The sequence below is a fragment of the Monodon monoceros genome, unplaced genomic scaffold, assembly GCF_005190385.1.
Source record: "Monodon monoceros isolate NGI ecotype Baffin Bay Population unplaced genomic scaffold, NGI_Narwhal_1 Super_Scaffold_20, whole genome shotgun sequence".
Taxonomy (NCBI): domain Eukaryota; kingdom Metazoa; phylum Chordata; class Mammalia; order Artiodactyla; family Monodontidae; genus Monodon; species Monodon monoceros.
The window spans coordinates 136,523,166-136,533,728 of NW_021703777.1; positions in this window are offsets into that span (position 1 = coordinate 136,523,166).

Below are 10,563 nucleotides of genomic sequence, written 5' to 3' on the forward strand. Positions count from 1 at the left end.
TCTGGGAAGCACTTTGCCGAACTCAATCAATAAACCGCAGGAGGCCGCGCGCCCAAGTCCCTCAGGCTCCCGCGTCGCCCGCGCCCCGTCCTCCTCGCCGCCCTTCGGTGGGGACTTCGGCGCGACCGAGGCGCTCCGGGGTGCTCGACCCGGCGCACGGCGTCCCGTGGCCAAGCTTGCCCCATCCTGCGTTGCCCGGGTCCCCCCACGCGCTTGGGAACAGGCGCGCGGCCTCGGTGCTGTGTGCGCTGAGGCTCCGGTCCAGGAGTCCCGTGTCCCCGCTCCTTCCCTTCCCCTTCCTTGGGGGTGAGGGAAGCCCAGCGGGAAGGTGCCCGCGCGGTAGGGCCTGGGGGCAGCGCTCGCGCCGGGCGCCGACCCTGCCCCCGCCCCAATGCGCATCCGCGCGGCCTCCCCTGAGCACCAGGCCGGCCCGAGGAGGAGGGGCCTCCCGCCGCTTCCCAGTGGAGGAAAGCTGGGGCTGGCCGGGATGGAGCAACCTGCCCAACGGCGCCTGAGCCCGGCCCGCGGGAGTCCGGCGCGGCCACCTCTCCTCCAACAGCCTGCAGCCCGGCTCTGGGCGCGGTCCCCACGCGGGCTCCTGGAGCCCTGGGGAGAGAGGGGAGGCGAGAGGCAGCGGCGCCTGGCCCGGGTGGCCGACTCGAGGCGAGAGCCGAGGCTGGGGGACGCGGTCACTGCCGCGCGGTGAGGGGGTCCCCCCCGCAGCCCCGCCGGCACTCAAGGTGGGTGTCCATGGTCGCTGGACGCCAGCCCGGTGAAGCCGTGCGCCTGCCCCGCCCCCTGGCTGCTCCGCGGCCGAGCCCTGCGCCCGCAGAGGGGACATCCCTCTCCATGTGCGACTAGCGAGCTCTCAGACTCTTCCCTGCGCTGTTCAGCCCATCACCCACCACCGTGGGCAGGGCTGGGGCTGAGGCTAGGGCTGGGGAGAAGGACGACCCTGCGGCGGGTGAGTGACAGCCACCGCCGTCCAGGCCCAAGTCCGGGAAGCCGCGGCGCGCACGCACCGCCTTCACCTACGAGAGGGCGCCCCACGTTGTCCTCTCCATCACCTGTGGGCAAAGGGTGGGGGAGGAGCAGCCCCCGACCACCGCGCAGCGGGGAGGGGCGGAGGCAGCTGGGACCGCCCTGCCCACTGCTGCAGCCCCCGCCGCCTGGGCCTCTGGCCTCCCGCAGGCGGCTCCTCACCTGCCTCAGACCCGAGCCCCCGCCCCATGCACCACTCCGCCTCTGCCCTCCCCGTCAGCTCGGGGCGGGCGCTGCTGAAATTCTCGGAGTATTCTCGCAGCTGGTGGTTATAGCCGCCATCCGAATCCTCCACCCAACCTGCGGGCAGCCGGACTGTCCCCGAATCTAACCGGCCGGGGTGCAGAAGGGTGAGGACACCCCTGAGGCCTGGGCCTCCAGGGTGTAGACAGCTGACAGAGGAGACCCAGAAGGCTCCAGAAGGTTCCAGAGGGCTCTCGGCCTCGAATCATCAGCATTACTGTGCACTTAGCCCAAACAGGATGCCAGGGGCTGCCAAGCAAGAAGCCACAGCCTCCACTTCCAGGAGCTGGGGGGAGAGGCCAGAGGAGGGCAAAACCATCAGGACCTTGCAGGAGCCGGACACCTGTCCCTCAGGGGTCCCCTGCCTCCCCTAAGCCCACCTTGCTGGGCCGGAACCTGCTGGAACAGAGGGAGAGGTCAGGGAAGGGCAGTGCCCCCGACCCTCCACGAGGCCTGGTCCTGCAGCGTTGTCCACGGTGGGGCAGGAGGGGAGGAGGAGGGAGGGAGTTTCAGACTCGAGACTCGACAGCTCCGGCCTCCTTCCTCTCCCCATCCCACATCCTGCCCTCACTCACCAAGGTCGCCCAGAAACAAGGCGGCCACACCGCTGGACCCTTCAACATCAGTCCCCCGCGGCTCAGGACACCGGTGCAGGGGGCCGTTGGAAGCCATGAGGCGGGGAATCAACGCCCCCCCCCCCCCGCCCGGCTCCACCTCCGGGCTCGCAGACTCAGCCCTGAGCGGATACCACAGCCATGATTGGCTCACGCGCTAGGCATACACTGGGCTGCTCTGAGCACCTGTGCGGGCCCTGCTGCGGGCGCAGGGACGGCTCCCTGTCACTTCCCTGGGCCCCTCCAGTCTCTCTTTGGTCCATGCCTACCATGTGCTGGGCCCTGTGTCAGCCCATCTGAGCCTCCCCACACTCGAGTGGCATCCGAGCTGCGGGTATCTGCACATGGTCACATGGGAAGAAACAGGCCCTGGCCCCGGCCTGGGTGCTCTTGCCCCTCCTGGAGGTGCCAACAGGCCCAGCTCCCACCCCAGCACCCCCGCTCCCTCTCCTATCAGGTGCTCAGAACCCGCCGCGGACCTGGGGAACTTGGGGGTGCAGGCTCCTCTGGCTGCTTCCCCAGGGACCCTCCAGCTGGCCCTACCACCCTTGCTCCCAGTAGGCTATGGGGGGCCCCTGCCTGCCCAGTTCTCAGCTTGGGGTTCCTGAGCTGGAAGCGGAGGGGAGTGGTGGCCCTGCTGGTACCTGATCCCTGTCCCCCCCATGGTCCCACTTTGTTGTCAGTGCCATGAGAACTGGCACAGCCCCCAGGATCTTCATGTACTCTGGGAAGGCCCTCCTCCAGCCCCTACGACCAGCCCTGACCCCAGACACCATCCACCCCCAATCCCAGAATGGTACTCAAGTAGTTTCCATCACGTGGAAGGAGCAAGCAAGACACAGCCACTGCAGGTATGAGCCCGGACAAGCACAGGCACCCAGAGCCCTCCTTGGGGGGCTCCCCTCCCCACACTGCCCCCCAGTCTCCTGCCCAGGGACTGTTGAGCCCCACCTTCCTCCCCTCCTTGTGCCCAGCCCACAGCTGGCTGGCTGTGGTCCCTTGCTGTGTGTTAGGCTTTGGTTGCATGAAAGAGAAAAACTGAATGAACAGAAGTTGAAAGGAGATTGTTTATTTTCTCTTGTGTGAGGGAATGCTGGCCTTTGGCAGCCCTGGGCAGCTAGGACACCTTCCCAGGGTCCTTGGAGAGCCAGCTCTGTCCAACTCTCCACTGCCTCATCCTGGCTGGGCTGGGCCCTCATCCTCATGGACCCATATAGAGGGTGAGGCTCCAGCCATCACATCCACGTTCTAGGCAGCAAACAGGAAGAGAAAAGAAGGGCACAACTGCCTCCTTTTAAGGTGATTTCCAGAAGCCCATGTAACAGCTGCTCACATCTCATTGGCCAGAACTTGGTCACATGACCACTCCTAGCCAAGGGAGTTTGGGAAATGTAGTTTTTCTAGCGGATGCGCTCTCATTCCTGTTAAAAAGGGAAGGGGTTGCAGGGGCTGCTAACAGAACTGCCACCCTTGCAGAGCACCCTAGCAGCTGCACCCATTTCCCTGCCTGCCTGTCCCACTTAACTTTAACCAGCTTTGTTCCGTTTGGGCGTGTTGGGGACCCTCGGCCTTACCCAGTCACGGCCAAACCCTCAGGGGACACACCTGGACTGCGGCGTGCCCCTGGCCCACTGTGCTCACTTCCCCGCTCAGGATGCCCAGTGCCCACCGCCCCACCCCCACGGCAGGCTCATGCCACCTGCCCGTCCTGCCGCAGCCCTCCCCTCCCCTTTCAACGGTGGCCCTGCTGGCACCTCATTCCTGTCCCCCCCCACGGTCCCACTTTGGTGTCAGTGCCATGACGACTGGCACAGCCCCAGGACCTCCACCCCTCCTTGTCGGGCTGTACTGGAGTCCAAGTACACTCTAGTGTCTCCACCCGACCCGGGATTGCTTCTTCCGGCTGCCTGCAGTGTGGCCTCCTTTCAGAGCCCAAGCTACCAAAAGAGCTGTCTACGCTGCCTTCCCTTCCCCCGCCATCACACCACCCTCTTGCCCGCCCACAGCCCATCCTGCACCCTTGCCAGGTCTGCTGCTGCTCCTTCCTGCCGCGGACGCTGCCGATTCCTTCTCAAAGCTTGGGGGGACCCATTGCGCCCACCCCTGTCCTGCAGAGGCAAGGATGAGCCCCAGGGGCCAAACCCAGCTCTGCCCCATCTCAGACGTGCCCCCAGCCGCACCTCACTTGCCTCCCAGGACCCACTGAACTCCCGCTCCGTCCCCCCTCCACACAGCAGCTCTCCTGTGGCCCCCTCTCCAGGCCCCCCAGCCCTCCCCAGGCCAGTGGTGCTGGCCCATCACTCAGCCTCCTGTGCCCCTCCCCCCTTCCCATCCCTTGCTCCAGGTCAGCCAGCGTGACCTACCATGTCCCCCATCCCAGGGTGGCACCCAGGTCTCCATCCTGGGCCACTGAAGTGTCACTCAGCTGAGGGACCTTGCCCAGCTATGTGCGGTTTCCTGGAGGGTGTGGTGTTTCCACGGGGAAGGGCAAGGCTGGACAGACAACTCGGGGCACCTGGGGGCAGGCAGGGGAGTAGTAGCAGGGAGGGGGTGGGGAGGAATCAAACAGGTCATTCTCAGGGACGCAGGGACTGTCACTCAAGGGGAGGGCACAGAGCTGAGGCACACAGGTCCACGGGGTGGCGGGGGGAAGTCCCATCCATTCCACGGCCACATCCCCCGTAGGCAGGCCACAGTTCCGGGTGCCATGTCCCACCCCATACCAGACAGCCGTGTGGTGGCCCCCTTTGGAGAAGCCCCTGCTGGGCACTGACAGGTTCTCCCTCTTGCGAGGACACAGCTGATGGCAGCTGGGCGCCCATCCCCAGAATAAAGCCAACTTTTCCTGCTTTCTGGGCAGTTGGACAATGCCGTGTGACTAGGTTTGGCCAAGTTGGCATGAGCAGGGTGTATGTTGCTGGAGGGGTTCCCAGGGAGGCTCCTCACAGGAAATGGCTGAGCCCAAGGCACACACCCCTGCCCCCCTTCTGCAGACCCAGTGATGGCTGGAGCTCCAGCAGCCACCTTGGGCCAAGAGGTAGCCTTGGGGATCCAGGCCCTGTACTCTGACACTGGGAAGGGATGGGGGCCAATGGCTCCGTGCGGCCTCCTCCCCAGCCTGGGCACCACCTTAGGACAGAAGCACATTTAAAGCCTGTGTTCACAAGCCACTGTTACTCAAGAGTTTTCCATTCTGTGCAGCCAGCTCTGACTGCCGCTGTAACAGCCCTGCCAGTCCTCCCTCCTGCCGTCCCTCTGCCACTCCCTGGGCCAGCCCAGCCAGTCTGCCTTGGACCAGGACACAGCACCATCCCACCCCGCACCCCACGGCAGCCCCCATGGTCCCAGGCTGGAGCCAGAGCCCTCAGCGCCACATGAGGACCCGCTCCCACCAGCCCTGCCTGCACTGCCCCACACCACCCGCGCTGACAGGGACTCCCCACTCACTGCTCCCGCCCTCCTGACGAGAACCTGCCTAGCCCAAACGCCAGCACTGACACCCCCTTGCTACACAGCCTTGAGAGGCCCTGGGACCCCACCCCCCTAGGCAGTCCCACTCTTGCTTGCCAGGTCCTCACTGGAGTGCCGCTCTCCCACATGCAGGTGGGCTCCTCAAGGCACTCGGGATGTAGCCTTCCCCTGCTGGCTCCAAACCCACCTACTGCCCAGGCTGTCCCAGGCCCCCCTGCCCCTCCCTGACTCATGGGGTCCCAAAAAGCACGTGACAAGACAGGTGGGAAGGGGGGGCACTGAGGGCACCAAGGGAGGGGCTGCAGCTTCCTCTGCTTCCGCTGGGGCCTCTGAGGAAAGTGGGACCCACCCAGGACACCCTCAGCACCAAGTCACTTCTTGGGGGCCCTGGGCTCAGAGTGGTGGAGCCTGCTCCCTGAGGTACAGTCCACTGGGCCCCACTGGCCAAAGGGCCAGCCCAGCTCCCACTGCTGCTCCCGCCAGCCAGAAACACATGGACCTGTGGGTTTGTCTTAATAAACACTCATGGCGATTCATTAAAAGATACGATGCAAAGAGCCCCAGTCACCAATCAGTCATGAATTAAATTTTATAGAAACACTAGTTATGTAACTTCACCTGAAGTTATACAACAGAGAACAGAAACATAAGAGGTCTTTGACACAGGCATGTACTACCAAGGCACAGTAAGTAAAGCAGTATGATGATATATAAACAGGCAGACGAGTTGATGAGCTAGAACAAAGTTCAGAAATAGAACCACTGTACGTAGGGACTTCAATAAGTGATAAAGGCAGTACTTTAAATTTGCAAAAACAAATGAATTCATTACTAGTGTTGGGACACCTGGATGGGTATTTAAAATAAAAAACTGAATTTCCAGAGCCATATTTTATATCAAAATAAATGTTAAGTAGATCAGTGACTTAAACATGAAAATGCAACCTATAAAAGTACTAGAAGAAAAGATGGAAGAATTTTTTAATACAATCTTTGAGTGGGGAAGGAATACAAAAGCAGAAGCCATGAAAGGTTGGTTAAATTCATCTGCATAAAAAATCTACATGGCAAAAACAACATAAGCAAAGTCAGAGATAAAATGAGGAAACATTTGTGACTCACCATGTACAGCTCGTTACTGAATAAAGAGCTCCCACAGTTTAATAAGAAACCAATAAGCTAACAGAAAAATGGGCAAAGGGTATGGAATACAATTCACAGAAAAGGATAAACAATGAATGCTTTAACATTATGAAAAATGCTTGCTCTCACTCCTAAGAGAAACGTCAATTAAAACTATAACATGCTACTTTCTCATGGAGCAAAGACCAAAACATTCATCAAGTGAGAGCCAAGGCAGAGTCAGCAACTGGCTGGCAGAGCGCTGAAGGTGTGCCCAACACAGACACACGTACACACAGCTAGTCGGAAAACCACCAGACGCACTGGATCAAAGCATTTAAGGAAATCTCTGTCCAGTCATTAGCTAATCACTAAGCTGCCTTGAAGATAAGTCAACAGGTCCAGTCTGATACACAGTAAAAAGAACGAAGAAAAATGAACAGGCCTCAGAGGCCAATGGATACCATCAACCAAGTGTGTATACATGATGGGAGTCCTCGGAGAGGAGAGAGGGAACAGGACAGAAAGAATCTCAGGGGAAATAGTGGCCAAGTTTGATGAGAAACAATCTCTACAACCAAGAAGCTCAACAAATTCCAAGTAGGACACACACAGAGAGACCTTAACTAGACACTTCGTGGTTAAAACAGAGCATAAAGACAAACAGAGCATCTTGAAAGTAGCAATTAAAAACCCAACTCGTGTTCAAGGCTTCTTTCCAAAGACTAACAGCTAGCTTCTCTCCAGAAACCCTGCAGCCCACGAGGCTGTGGGATGACACACGCAAAGTGTTGCAAGAGGGCTTCCCTGGTGGCGCAGTGGTTGAGAGTCCGCCTGCCGATGCAGGGGACACGGGTTCGTGCCCCGGTCCGGGAGGATCCCACATGCCGCGGAGCGGGGGGGGGGGCCCGTGAGCCATGGCCGCTGAGCCTGCGCGTCTGGAGCCTGTGCTCCGCAACGGGAGAGGCCACAGCGGTGAGAGGCCCGCGTACCGCCAAAAAAAAAAAAAAAAAAAGTGTTGCAAGAAAAAGACTGTTAAACCAAGAATTCTACATCCAGCAAAACTATTCCTCAAAACGAAGGAGAAATGAAGACATTCCCAGAGAGACAAAAATGAAGAGACTTCACTGCTAGCAGACCTGCCCTACGAGAGACACTGAAGGGAGTGCTTCAGGCTGAAGTGAAAGATACCAGATTCAGATCCTCAAAGAGAAATTAGGGCACTGGGAAAGGGAACTACAGAGCCAGATAAAAGACAGTATAAATGCGCTTATGTTTGTAAACCTTTTCTTTTCCTATCTGATGTAAAAGACAACTACATAAAGCAATAATTACAAAACTATGTTGATGGGCTTACAATCTATTAAGATGCAATTTGTATGACAAAAACAGCAGAAAAGAGCTGGAAGGAAACAGAGCTCTAATGGAGCAGTTTTTGTACATTACTGAAATTAAGTTGTTATTAATCCAAACTAGATTGTATTAAGTTGTTCATGGTAATCCTCAAAGCAACCACTGAAAAAAATTACCTAAAAAAACAGCGGTAGAGGCACAAGGGAATTGAAGTATTACAAGGGAATTAAACAGCCATTTAACACACAAGAAAAAAAGGTAACAGAGGAAGAAAGATTTAAAAAGATATGTAGAAAAACAGAAAAATGGCAGACATAAATCTTACCTTATCAGCAATTACGTTAAAGGTAAGTAGATTAAACGCTCCACTCAAGCAGCAGAGACTTGGTAGAACAGATATAAAAACATGATCAAATATATGCTGTCCATAAGACTTTAGATTCAGAGATATAATGAAAGTGAAAGGCTGGAAAAGGATATACCATGCAAACAACCAGAAGCTACGCTAACATCATACAAAAGAGACCTTAAGGCAAAAACTGTTTGGTACTAGAGATAGAGAAGGCTGTGCTGTAAAGGGTCAACCCATCGGGAAGAAATAAGAAGTATAAACATATATGCACTTAACAGAGCCCTAAAATACACAAAGCAAAAACTGACAGAGAGGGGAGAAATAGATAATTAAACAATAACAGTTGGAGATTTCAATACCCCACTTTCAATAACGGATTTAACTGCTGGGGTAAAGATCAATAAGGAAAAGAAGACTTAAACAACACTATAAACCAGCTATAGACCTGACAGACTCTACAGAACGCCCATCAGGAGCGGAGTACTCATCTTCTCAGCTGCACATAAAACACTCTCCAGGATAGATCTTAAGTCTCAAATTTTAAAGAACTGAAATCACACAAAACATGCTCTTTGGCTACACAGAATGACATGAGAAATCAAATATCAGAAGGAAATTTGGGAAATTCACAAGGATGTGGAAATTAAACGACAAACTCCTAAATAAGCAATGGGTAAAGTAAGAAATCACAAGAGAAGTTAGAAAATACTTTTGAGATAAAGATGGACACACGACATACCAAAACGTACGGGATGAAGCTAAAGCAGTGCTTAGATGGAAATCCATACCTGTAAACACCTACGTTACAAAGAAGACAGGTCTCAAGTCAATAAGCTAAACTTCCACTTAAGAGACTAGAAAAAGAATGAAAACTACTAAACACAAAGCAACCCAATGGAAATAATAAACATTAGAGTGGAAATTAAGTAAAAAATGAAAAATAATAGAGAAAAACAACTTTGAATAGATCAGTAAAACTGATAACCCTCTAGCTAGACTAACCAAGAAAATTAATAAGAGAAGACTCAGATTTCTAAAATCAGGAATGATAGAAGAGACATTACTATCAACCTTACAGAAATAAAAATGACTATAAAGTAATGCTATGAACAACTGTTATGTCAACAAACAATAACAAATAACCTAGATGAAATGGACAAATTCCTAGAAATATACAGACTACTGAAACTGACCACGTGGGATTTATCCCATGAATGCAAGTGTGGTTCAACATATGAAAAACAATGTAACACACCATACGAAAAGAATAAAGGACCAAAACCACACGATCATTTCAATAGATGTAGAAAGTGCATTTGACAAAAACTCAACTCCCTTCACGACAAAAACACTCAACAAACTAAGAACATAAGGAAACTTCCTCAACCTGATACAAGGCCATCTACAAAAAAACCAGCTACCATTACATTCGATGGTAAAAGACTGAAAGCTTTTCCTCTCAGATCAGGGGCAAGACGAGGATGTCTGCTCTCTCCAGTTCTATCTGGCACTGTACTGAGGCTCTAGCCAGAGCACCCAGGCAAGACAAAGAAATAAAAGAAATCCAAATTGCAAAGAAAGAAATCCAACTTTCTCTTGCAGATGACATGATAGTGTGTATAGAAAATCCTAAGAAATCTACACACACATACAACTATTAGAACTAATAAGTGAGTTCAGCAAGGTTTCAGGATATAAGACCAACATAAAAAAAGTAGTTGTATTTCTATGCATTAGCAATGAACAATCCAAAAATGAAACTCAGAGAACAGCTGCATTTACAATGACATCAAACAGAATAAAACATTTAAGAATAAATTTAACAAAATAAATGCAAAACTTGTACACTGAAAACTACAAAACACGGAGAAAATATAAAGAAAACCTAAACAAATGAAAAGATATTCTAAGTTCACTAATTAGAAAATTTAAGATTAAAAATGACATTACACGTGGCCCTTGAACATCTCAGGGTTTAGGCGAGCCTACCGAGCCTACCCTCCATGCAGTCAAAGATCCACGTGTAACCGCACCATCAGCCCCTGCGCCTGTGGTTCTCCTCCAAGGAGTCAACCAGCCATGGCTCATGTGGCCCTGCAGTGTTTACTGCTGAAAAAGTCCTTGTGTAAGTGGACCTGTGTAGTTCAAACCCGTGGTTTTCAAAGGTCAGCTATACTTTCCAAAGTGATGTCTAGGGTCGACACAATCTCTAAAATCTCAGATGCCCTTTTTTTTTTTTTTGGTGGCACAAATTCATTCATTCATTCATTCAATCATTCATTTATTTTTGAGATTCCATTACTCTTTATTTTTAGCAAGAGCGACAGACACATGAGGTGGCTCAAAAATTTGTTTGGAAATGCAAAA